Source organism: Convolutriloba macropyga, unplaced genomic scaffold (assembly GCF_964194025.1).
Source record: "Convolutriloba macropyga unplaced genomic scaffold, txConMacr16.3 SCAFFOLD_636, whole genome shotgun sequence".
NCBI classification, from domain to species: Eukaryota; Metazoa; Xenacoelomorpha; order Acoela; family Convolutidae; genus Convolutriloba; species Convolutriloba macropyga.
The window spans coordinates 84209-96836 of record NW_027453151.1 but is presented as its reverse complement, the minus strand read 5'-3'; positions in this window follow the sequence as shown (position 1 = coordinate 96836).

The window sequence follows — 12628 nt, the reverse complement described above, 5'->3', positions numbered from 1 at the left end:
TGTTTTCATTTTTTGTTTTGTTAATTCTGTTCTCTTTTTCTCTCTTTCTCCCACTATCTATCTTTTCTTCGTTCTGTTTCTCTTTTTCTTTCTTCCCACTTTCTCACCTTCTCATTGTATGCTTTTTCTTCTTTTCTCTCGCCCTCTATCTTTCTCGCTTTTTTCTTAGTCCCTGTATCTCCTTCTTGCTTTCCCTTTCCTCACCTATTTTTCTCTCGCCTACACATCCTGAATACTTCTCTCTGTTTTTATCTCTCTCTCTCTCTCTCTCTCTCTCTCTCTCTCTCTGTCTCTCTCTCTCTCTCTCTCTCTCTCTTTCTTTCTGTGACTATGTCTCGTCTCTCTTTTCTTTTCCGCTTTCTCTATCTCCTCTTTCTTTCTCTCTCTCTCTCTCTCTCTCTCTCTCTCTCTCTTCTGTCTCTCTCAGTTAGTGTGGCTGTATATCTATCTATCTTTTACAGTAAATGTAATCAGCAATCGAGCGCAATGATTAAAAGCTCTAATATCTTTTAACGGTCCCGAATGGTGGAGCTTAATTATTGCGTTTTGAAACGCTCATTATCGTAATATTGAAGCTCCTAATCTTTTAATTTTTGCGCTCATTGAGCATGCGTCATACCGAAATCAAGTGAGCCAAATGGTCATTGACCAAAAGTTTGCTTCTTCCTTCTCCTTTATTCTTTTTTATCTTTTTGTAATATATTTTTCCTTCTATCTATTGAAATCCTTCTACTACAAATTAATTGTATCTCGAACACCATATCAACGGGAATCACTAAAAATTTGCTGAACCTTCTTAACGTTCTTAACCCAATTTATTATTACATAGGGATTGTTAACACTAAATATTCAAAAAATGCAAAAATCTACGAAAAAAGATTAATTGATATGATATAAATTCAACGGGAAGGCGTTTATTTGCACCGGAAATCACGCCATATGACAGCTGATTGAATAGGAACTGCTGCGGACTCAGCTATCATTTTTAATCAACGTTTGAGTACCGGTTAGTCTGCATTCGTATCTCGCAAGAACAAGGGTTGTAATTTAAAAAAAGAATGTCAAATTAAATCTTTCTTACGAACGTTTTCGAACTCGTCGAGTTCATCGTCAGAATATAAACAATACAAAATGCTAAAATAAAAAGCCAGAAAATAAAATGCGAATCACTAAAATCAATCATTCAAGGAAATTTAAAACGAATTTTTACATATCTACAATCGTATCTACAAAAAATTTACATCTGAGTAAAAATACTTTTTCTATTTGATGTAGCAGATGCATAGCGACATGTTTTTTATTTAAAAAACCTACATATATTGCTTTAAGCTCTTAAGTTTCCGAGTGGTGAAAATCGTCTGTACAGGATGAATTTTGTTCAACTTCTTTACAAACTCATTAGAGCTGTTGCCTCTGTACTGTAGTACAATTTGTTGTTTCGCTGTTTTTTCCTGTTGTTTTACGACTTCAACCGCGTTTTATTTCTGTCCTTTTTGGTCTTTTTTTTGCAGCTGGTTAATTGTATCCTTGACAATGTTCCCTACCAAATGCATAGGATATTGGTTACGTTCCCAAATTTCTTCATTTTTTGTCAATGCTTTATGGAACGCTTCCCAAATGCTGGTGGCTCGGAACAAGTGGTGGTTTTGGTCCCTGTATTATGATTTTCTTATGTTGTAGGGGTGCGCAGCTACGATATTTCAGAATTGTTCCAGTATCTGATGGTTTTTGATACCATGTGTAAATTATGTTCCCCTCCGGTTGTATGTTAATTGACATGTCCAGAAATGGCAAACTGTTTTTCTCATCTGATGTTTCTAATGTAAATTGGAGATTTGGATGGAGGTTATTGACCACATCTAACAGTTCTTTTGTGTCACATCTAACTGTTCTCACAATATCGTTGACATATCTTAGAAAATCTTTAGTTTCGAACGAATGGTTAATGTCAGTCTGATCATTTTCACAACAGAATGAGCACATCCAGAACTGGTTTTCCATTCTATCAAACTCTGTGTTACTGATTTGCTGACATTTTGAGTGGAACCATCTTTTACAAACTTCACACTCAACACCCCTGGAACGTTCTGTCACACGGTGTTCGCAATTGCGACAAGTGCTCGATTGTGTGTTGGTAGGTGTCTGTAATTTCAGTTGTGGCTCCCACGATTTCATCCAGAGTTTTGCCAAAATCACCGCCAAGGACGCACCCATTGCCAACCCGTCTTTCATTACAGTACCAACTTTCATTGCATTTCAAATGGACGTTGGTGACGGCCAATTCACGCAGAAGTTTCATTGTTGTTCTAGGTATGTCTGGTTTATCGTCCCTAGCATTAAGCGGTCGCAGGGCAATGTTAATGGCTTCCTTTACGGGAACGTTGGTGTATAAACTTTTTACAACTAATGATAGGATTTGTTTCATTTGCTCCGGAGTCTTTGGTGCGTCATTGGTGTTAGTTTCTATGTTTGCTCTTTCAATCTTTTGGAAAAAGAGTGTTAGAAACTTGTTAAGTTTATGATAACAACTTCCCGGGATAGAGAGAACAGGTCTCAGAGGGGTTTCTTTTTTGTGTACTTTAGCTAATCCATACAAACTTACCGGTTGCGCTGCAGTGGACCTTAAAGCTTCGTAAACCTTAACCGGTATCTTCCCCTTTTTCCTCATATCCAAAAGTTCTTTGTTTAGTTCTTTTTCATTTTTCATTACGATTTTATCACAACTCTTGCTGAACAAGCACACTACCCTTCGACAATACATGATGAATTGCATCAGACGCGCATCATAAATTTCCAAAGCATCTGACACGCATCAAAAATGTGACCAAAAGCGAGCTGCTAGTCGAAAAGTTCTCCTTAAGAATTTACATTAGAAACTACAGATGATTAAAACAGTTTGCCATTTCTGGACATGTCAATCAACGTACAACCGGAGGGGAACATTTTTTGCACATGGTATCCCCGTAGCTGTGCACCCTCACAACATAAGAAAAGCATAATACAGGGAACAATACACCGCTTGTTCCGAGCCACCAGCAATTGGGAAGCGTTCCGTGAAGCATTGATAAAAAATGAGGAAATTTGGGAACATAATCAATATCTTAGGCATTGGCTAGGGAATAACACAACGTAGCAAATCTAAAACATGCAGCGAATAAAACATGCAACGTAGCAAATTTAAAAGTAGTAGAAGAAGCATGCTAGACGCTAAAAATAACAAGCATCGGGGCGTAAGAGGTGAGACCAATGTCTGTTAATAGAAAGGCATGGGTTCGACCTCGAGTTGGTGCGAATCAGATTCTTTATATTCTTTAAACTATCTATTCCTTCAAATGATTTTCTTGCGATCGTTCTGCGGGCCTGCTAGTTTTAGTAAAAAACAACTTAATGCTCAGTATTTATAGTTTCAGATTTCTCACTCATTCCCTATTCCATCAGCTAATTAACTGAAAACGGGAATCACTAAAAATTTGCTGAACCTTCTTAACGTTCTTAACCCAATTTATTATTACATAGGGATTGTTAACACTAAATATTCAAAAAATGCAAAAATCTACGAATAAAGATTAATTGATATGTGTAAATTCAACGGGAGGGCGTTTATTTGCAACGGAAATCACCCCATATGACAGCTGATTGAATAGGAACTGCTTCGGACTCAGCTATCCTTTTTAATCAACGTTTGAGTACCGGTTAGTCTACATTCGTATCTCGCAAGAACAAGGGTTGTAATTTAAAAAAAGAATGTCAAATTAAATCTTTCTTACGAACTTTTTCGAACTCGTCGAGTTCATCGTCAGAATATAAACAATACAAAATGCTAAAATGAAAAGCCAGAAAATAAAATGCGAATCACTAAAATCAATCATTCAAGGAAATTTAAAACGAATTTTTACATATCTACAATCGTATCTACAAAATATTTACATCTGAGTAAAAATACTTTTTCTATTTGATGTAGCAGATGCATAGCGACATGTTCTTTATTTAAAAAACGTACATATATTGCTTTAAGCTCTTAAGTTTCCGAGTGGTGAAAATCGTCTGTACAGGATGAATTTTGTTCAACTTCTTTACAAATTCATTAGAGCTGTTGCCTCTGTACTGTAGTACAATTTGTTGTTTCGCTGTTTTTTCCTGTTGTTTTACGACTTCAACCGCGTTTTATTTCTGTCCTTTTTGGTCTTTCTTTTGCAGCTGGTTAATTGTATCCTTGACACTGTTCCCTACCCAATGCATAGGATATTGGTTACGTTCCCAAATTTCTTCATTTTTTGTCAATGCTTTATGGAACGCTTCCCAAATGCTGGTGGCTCGGAACAAGTGGTGGTTTTGGACCCTGTATTATGATTTTCTTATGTTGTAGGGGTGCGCAGCTACGATATTTCAGAATTGTTCCAGTATCTGATGGTTTTTGATACCATGTGTAAATTATGTTCCCCTCCGGTTGTATGTTAATTGACATGTCCAGAAATGGCAAACTGTTTTTCTCATCTGATGTTTCTAATGTAAATTGGAGATTTGGATGGAGGTTATTGACCACATCTAACAGCTCTTTTGTGTCACATATAACTGTTCTCACAATATCGTTGACATATCTTAGAAAATCTTTAGTTTCGAACGAATGGTTAATGTCAGTCTGATCATTTTCACAACAGAATGAGCACATCCAGAACTGGTTTTCCATTCTATCAAACTCTGTGTTACTGATTTGCTGACATTTTGAGTGGAACCATCTTTTACAAACTTCACACTCAACACTCCTGGAACGTTCTGTCACACGGTGTTCGCAATTGCGACAAGTGCTCGATTGTGTGTTGGTAGGTGTCTGTAATTTCAGTTGTGGCTCCCACGATTTCATCCAGAGGTTTGCCAAAATCACCGCCAAGGACGCACCCATTGCCAACCCGTCTTTCATTACAGTACCATTTTTCATTGCATTTCAAATGGACGTTGGTGACGGCCAATTCACGCAGACGTTTCATTGTTGTTCCAGGTATGTCTGGTTTATCGTCCCTAGCATAAAGCGATCGCAGGGCAATGTTAATGGCTTCCTTTACGGGAACGTTGGTGTATAAACTTTTAACATCTAATGATAGGATTTGTTTCATTTGCTCCAGAGTCTTTGGTGCGTCATTGGTGTTACTTTCTATGTTTGCTCTTTCAATCTTTTGGAAAAACGGTGTTAGAAACTTGTTAAATTTATGGTAACAACTTCACGGAATAGAGAGAACAGGTCTCAGAGGGGTTTCTTTTTTGTGTACTTTAGCTAATCCATACGAACTTACCGGTTGCGCTGCAGTGGACCTTAAAGCTTCGTAAACCTTAACCGGTATCTTCCCCTTTTTCCTCATATCCAAAAGCTCTTTGTTTAGTTCTTTTTCATTTTTCATTACGATGTTATCACAACTCTTGCTGAACAAACACACTACCCTTCGACAATACATGATGAATTGCAACAGACACGCATCATAAATTTCCAAAGCATCTGACACGCATCAAAAATGTGACCAAAATTGAGCTGCTAGTCGAAAAGTTCTCCTTAAGAATTTACATTAGAAACTACAGATGATTAAAACAGTTTGCCATTTCTGGACATGTCAATCAACGTACAACCGGAGGGGAACTTTTTTTGCACATGGTATCCCCGTAGCTGTGCACCCTCACAGCATAAGAAAAGCATAATACAGGGAACAATACACCGCTTGTTCCGAGCCACCAGCAATTGGGAAGCATTCCGTGAAGCATTGACAAATAATGAGGAAATTTGGGAACGTAATCAATATCTTAGGCATTGGCTAGGGAATAACGCAACGTAGCAAATCTAAAACATGCAGCGAATAAAACATGCAACGTAGCAAATTTAAAAGTAGTAGAAGAAACATGCTAGACGCTAAAAATAACAAGCATTGGGGCGTAAGAGGTGAGACCAATGTCTGTTAATAGAAAGGCATGGGTTCGACCTCGAGTTGGTGCGAATCAGATTTTTTATATTTTTTAAACTATCTATTCCTTCAAATGATTTTCTTGCGATCGTTCTGCGGGCCTGCTAGTTTTAGTAAAAAACAACTTAATGCTCAGTATTTATAGTTTCAGATTTCTCACTCATTCCCTCTTCCATCAGCTAATTAACTGAAAACGAGAATCACTAAAAATTTGCCGAACCTTCTTAACGTTCTTAACCCAATTTATTATTACATAGGGATTGTTAACACTAAATATTCAAAAAATGCAAAAATCTACGAATAAAGATTAATTGATATGTGTAAATTCAACGGGAAGGCGTTTATTTGCAACGGAAATCATCCCATATTTTTGTCCTTTTTGGTCTTTCTTTTGCAGCTGGTTAATTGTATCCTTGACAATGTTCCCTACCCAATGCATAGGATATTGGTTACGTTCCCAAATTTCTTCATTTTTTGTCAATGCTTTATGGAACGCTTCCCAAATGCTGGTGGCTCGGAACAAGTGGTGGTTTTGGTCCCTGTATTATGATTTTCTTATGTTGTAGGGGTGCACAGCTACGATATTTCAGAATTGTTCCAGTATCTGATGGTTTTTGATACCATGTGTATATAATGTTCCCCTCCGGTTGTATGTTATTTGACATGTCCAGAAATGGCAAACTGTTTTTCTCATCTGTTGTTTCTAATGTAAATTGGAGATTTGGATGGAGGTTATTGACCACATCAAACAGCTCTTTTGTGTCACCTCTAACTGTTCTCACAATATCGTTGACATATCTTAGAAAATCTTTAGTTTCGAACGAATGGTTAATGTCAGTCTGATCATTTTCACAACAAAATGAGCACATCCAGAACTGGTTTTCCATTCTATCAAATTCTGTGTTACTGATTTATTGACATTTTGAGTGGAACCATCTTTTACGAACTTCACACTCAACTCCCCTGGAATGTTCTGTCACACGGTGTTCGCAATTGCGACAAGTGCTCGATTGTGTGTTGGTAGGTGAAGGTAATTTCAGTTGTGGCTCCCACGATTTCATCCAGAGGTTTGCCAAAATCACCGCCAAGGACGCACCCATTGCCAACCCGTCTTTCATTACAGTACCAACTTTCATTGCATTTCAAATGGACGTTGGTGACGGCCAATTCACGCAGACATTTCATTGTTGTTCTAGGTATGTCTGGTTTATCGTCCCTAGCATAAAGCGATCGCAGGGCAATGTTAATGGCTTCCTTTACGGGAACGTTGGTGTATAAACTTTTAACACCTAATGATAGGATTTGTTTCATTTGCTCCAGAGTCTTTGGTGCGTCATTGGTGTTAGTTTCTATGTTTGCTCTTTCAATCTTTTGGAAAAACGGTGTTAGAAACTTGTTAAATTTATGGTAACAACTTCCCGGGATAGAGAGAACAGGTCTCAGAGGGGTTTTTTTGTGTACTTTAGCTAATCCATACGACTTTGCCGGTTGCGCTCCAGTGGACCTTAAAGCTTCGTAAACCCTAACCGGTATCTTCCCCTTTTTCCTCATATCCAAAAGTTCTTTGTTTAGTTCTTTTTCATTTTTCATTACCATATTATCACAACTCTTGCTGAACAAGCACACTACCCTTCAACAATACATGATGAATTGCATCAGACACGCATAATAAATTTCCGAAGCATCTGACACGCATCATAAATGTGACCAAAAGCGAGCTGCTAGTCGAAAAGTTCTCCCTAAGAAATTACATTAGAAACTACAGATGATTAAAACAGTTTGCCATATCTGGACATGTCAATCAACGTACAACCGGAGGGGAACATTTTTTGCACATGGTATCACCGTAGCTGTGCACCCTCAGAGCATAAGAAAAGCATAATACAGGGAACAATACAACACCTGTTCCGAGCCACCAGCGATTGGGAAGCGTTCAGTGAAGCCTTGACAAAAAATGAGGAAATTTGGGAACGTAATCAATATCCTAGGCATTGGCTAGGGAATAACGCGGAAGATACAATTAACCAGCTGCGAATGAAAGAACAAAGGAAAGGACATAGATATAACGCGGATGTAGCCGTAAAACAACAGGAAAAATCTGAGAAACAACAATTTGTATTACAGTACAGAGGCAACATCTGTAATGAATTTGTAAAGAAGTTGAACAAAATTCATCCTGTACAGACGATTTTCACCACTCTGAAACTTTAGAGCTGTTTACCTAGCCTCAAGTCTGGCTTTGATAAGGATCTCAAATCCCACGTGGTTTATGAACTTACTTGTAATGGATGCAAATCCATCTATGTAGGGCAGACATGCCGACATATTACCACAAGGTTTGCAGAGCATGCCAAGGCGGACTCCCCGGTGGGAGTACATGCAATCGAGTGCAACAGTGATAAAACAGCTTTCCAGTGGAAGATATTAGACCAATGCAGCAACCAATCTAGGTTAATGACACTAGAGGCGCTCTATATAAGAACATTGAAACCAGCCATCAACACGCGCGACGAACACCGAACACGAGAACTGACACTGAAAGCTTAGTTTGGAGACAAAAATCCAACTTGAAAGATACGTTAAGAAACGAAAAATTTCAAATTTACAATTGAACAAAACCAAAGTAAGTTTAAAGCAATATATGTAGGTTTTTTTAATAAAAAACATGTCGATATGCATCTGCTACATCAAATCGAAAAGGTATTTTACTCAGATGTAAATATTTTGTAGATACGATTGTAGATATGAAAAAATTCGTTTTAAGTTTCCTTGAATGATTGATTTTAGTGATTTGCATTTTATTTTCTGGCTATTCATTTTAGCATTTTGTATTGTTTATAACCTGACGATGAACTCAGAGTTCGAAAACGGTCGTAAGAAAGTTTTAAATTGACAATCTTTTTTTTAAATCTTGTTGAAACAGACTTCAACATTACATTATGAAAAATGAGTTAATTGAACTTGAAACAGATGGAGCAATTCTCGAATAAAATATTCGTTCGTTCTGCGTTTTAAACTTTTAAACGGCCGTAGAAAACTGATGTGGAAAAGACTTTCTGAGAAAGGGGAAAACGTACCTCAATGATTTAGTCGATAGATCGGAGGAAAACACATTTCAAGCTAAGTTTATCAATTTCTCCACAGAAAATGATATGATACTGGATTTGAAAAAGACAAGGAAATACTGCAATTGACTTATAACTAGTGCATGGAAAACTGTGAATTGTTCGAAAATCTATGATCTACATTTCCAATAGTTTTTTTTACTTGTTTTCTAACCGATTCGATTTCCTGTAATAAGACCTAATTATTTGAGTTGATTCGAGTTCTTAAATATAGCAGAAACTACCATTAAATACTTGGAATTTTTGAGCTTGCTATCACTCTAAAAGCAAGCAGATACTTAATTCAGTTTGCTACCGTTTCAATTCGATGCTTTTGAGACAAAAATATGTTATTAAAACTCTATTCTTTTCCTGAAAGGTTTCAGAGCAATGTCGCGTTTTTTTTCTATAATACAATAGACAATCATATGCGTTTTGCATTTTTTTTTTCTTACCAGTGTTTATAACTTGCTCTGTAAGGTGCATTGATATATAAGTCGAATAGAAGTTCTCCTAAAGCTGTTCCTCGAGGAAAGCTAGAAGAAATTGAACGCAACTCCATTTTACGGGATGTGCAAAGACTGTAACCGGAGAGTGACTTACCGAGGAAAAAGAGTAGAATGTAAGTCATGCAAGAACTGGTTTCATGCATGATGCCACAAAATATCGAATGAGGAATACGCCAACATGCAGGATGTTGTTTGGTTGGATTTGTACTTATTGCAGCAATCAACAGACAGTGGGGCATGATAAGGAGATGAAATTGTTTAAAAGGTATGTGGATGATATTGTCTGCACGGTTCGTGGTGACCCAGATGAGTATTTACCTTAGAAAAATTTACCTTAGAAAAAGTGAACATGGATGGGTATTTGGTTTTTCTTGACATTAACGTAAATGTGAGCAGCAAAAATAATATCACCTGTCGTTGGTATCAAAAACCAACTGACACTGGAATAATACTCAATTTTCGCAGCTGTGCACCGCTTCAGCATAAGATAAATGTGATTCAAGGGGCTGTTCACTGGGTTTTTAATGCAAACTCTAATTGGTTGGCCTTCGATCAGGCTCTTGAAAAAAAACAAAACTTGCTGGACCAAAAATCAATATCCAGAGGAATGGTCTTCAAAAATAGTGAATCAGACTCTAGAAAAGATAATAAGTGGCGCTAAAGACCAATTAAGAACAACACCAAAAGAGCATCAAAAAAGCAAGACCAAACATATTGATAAGCCATTTATTTTTCTACAATAGAGAGGCAACCTTACTCAAAACTTTGCAAGCAAACTGAAGAAACTATTCGAATTGCAAGTAGTTTTTACAACGCGGAAATTAAGATCGTGCCTCTCACCCTGAAATCATCTTTCGATAGAGACCTGAAATCCCACGTGGTAAATGAGATTAAATGTAATGGATGCGGATCCATCTATGTTGGGCAAACAAGCCGGCATGTTACCACAAGGATAACAGAACATCAAGAGAAGGATTCACAGGTGGGTCAACATCTGTTTGAATGTCGTGGCGCCACGAATGACATTGAATGGAAAATTTTGGCGCCTGTCGGACAGTAGAAAAACTAATGATTATCGAAGCTATATATACCAGCAAGCTGAAGCCGGCACTAAACACACGCGATGAATATAGGGGGAGGGAACTCACGCTAAGATATTAGTTCAAATCATAATTTTGACTAGATGAGAATACATAGGGAAAAAAACTTTGTGCATGACAAAACGAAATTTGCAAAACCTCCACAAGAGGGATACTTATGGTTAGGGCAAATTCGGAATAACCCTAAAAATACAAGAACATGGCCATAATCGAAAAATCCGGAAAAGGAATGTTTTTAAATAAATTGATAACAGATTTAAATATGAGTTGTAAATAGGTTAAATATTGTATATAGGAAAAAATTTTCGATTGATTTTGTAGAATAGTTCCTAGAATTGTTTTAATTGTCGTCTCAGACAAATGTAAATACATATTCATTTTATCTTTTGACAATTTGTAAAACAGTTTTAACCTGACGATGAACGTAAAGTTCGAAAACGTTTGTTTTAAATATTGGAAGTAATTTTAATTGGTTTCCTTTACAACTCCATTTTACTTTCGAAAGCAGATTTATTGAAATCCATTTGTGGGTCTTTCCCATTATAGCCCCCCATGAAATTATATCCCCCCATTGGTACAATTAACATGTTTGGGGGGCTATAGGTTATCTGACCACTAAGCTGGGGGCTATAATGGGAAAGACCCCGATTTGTTAGGAATTTTTCTAATACTCGTTTTGCTAAGGGTTTTGAAATTAAGATTTTCAAAATGTTTGATGCGACAGTGAATCGAAGGTTTAAGATAAATGAAGCTAAACGGCATTAACTTTATTACCCTTGTCAATTTTGTGTTGTATTGATTCAGTGAAATATATTGCATCATCGGGTGCTGATATCTTTCCTGGCAATCCAGTCTAAAGCGGAGAAAGTATTTTATAGTTCTCGGGCATCAGATCATTTTCACTGTTTAGTTTTGTAAACTGTGCATAATCTGTTTTGCTTAATGAAAGTTTATTAGAAAAGCCATGGGTTTTAGTGTTCAAAATCCTGAAATTTACGGCTTTTTGAAAAAAAAAAGAAAAGTTACAAAACATCAATCAATAACTTCAAGATATCCTCTCTTTGTCCAATTGTCCTTCGAAAAATTATAACTGCTCTCAAACGAAGTTTAGCAACTATATTAGTCCTCTAGTCTTTTCATGAGATTTTTTCGCGGGACCGATTTTTCGGCTGACCATTTTGTTGTCGTTATCATTCATTCTCATTCACCGAAACTAACTGTTGAGTCAAATTCATGGTGTGGAGGGCGGTCCTCGAAGTTTTAGTTTGACCCCCCCCCCCCCCCCCCCCCCCAACTCAGCACCTTCCTCGGCGCCACGCTCCTGCCTGGGGATTTGGATCCCCTCAGCCAGACCCCCCTCCTAATGCACGCCCCTCATTATTGTTATATTGGATTGTGGATATGCCACTGGGGTATGAGCCCCGCATTTAGATTCTTATGTTAGCACATTTATTGCAAATACAAAGGAAAATCCGCGTGCATGGGTTCTGTGCATTCCAGTTCCTCAAAATAGTCCCACATGTACCGAATCAGTCTGTTTTTCGAGTTCTTAATGCTAGCATCCCTAAGCCCCTGCTGGCTACTGACGCGGCCAACTGCTCGACGGTTGTTTGAGAGTAATTAGCCCAACGATGGGGGTTATATTTTAACTGTTCTATCTAACTATCAAGGCTCAACGAGATTCCAAATTATTTTACTTTTTTGGTGTTCTACATTTTCCTTAAGTGAAATAAATTGACTTCCAATACCAATGAATTAAGTATTTACTACTGTTGCTACTATGATGCGTAAACAAACACAGACACAAAAAGACGCTTACCTTTCATGCATATTCATTTTTTTGAAAAAATAATATTGGAACAATTAGGATTAAATAGGCAATAGCTCGAACCATAACAGTCAATTATGGTCTACGGTTCGAAAGTTAGATATCGTTATGATTTTTGTAACGGTAAGGCGCTGTTGCAGCA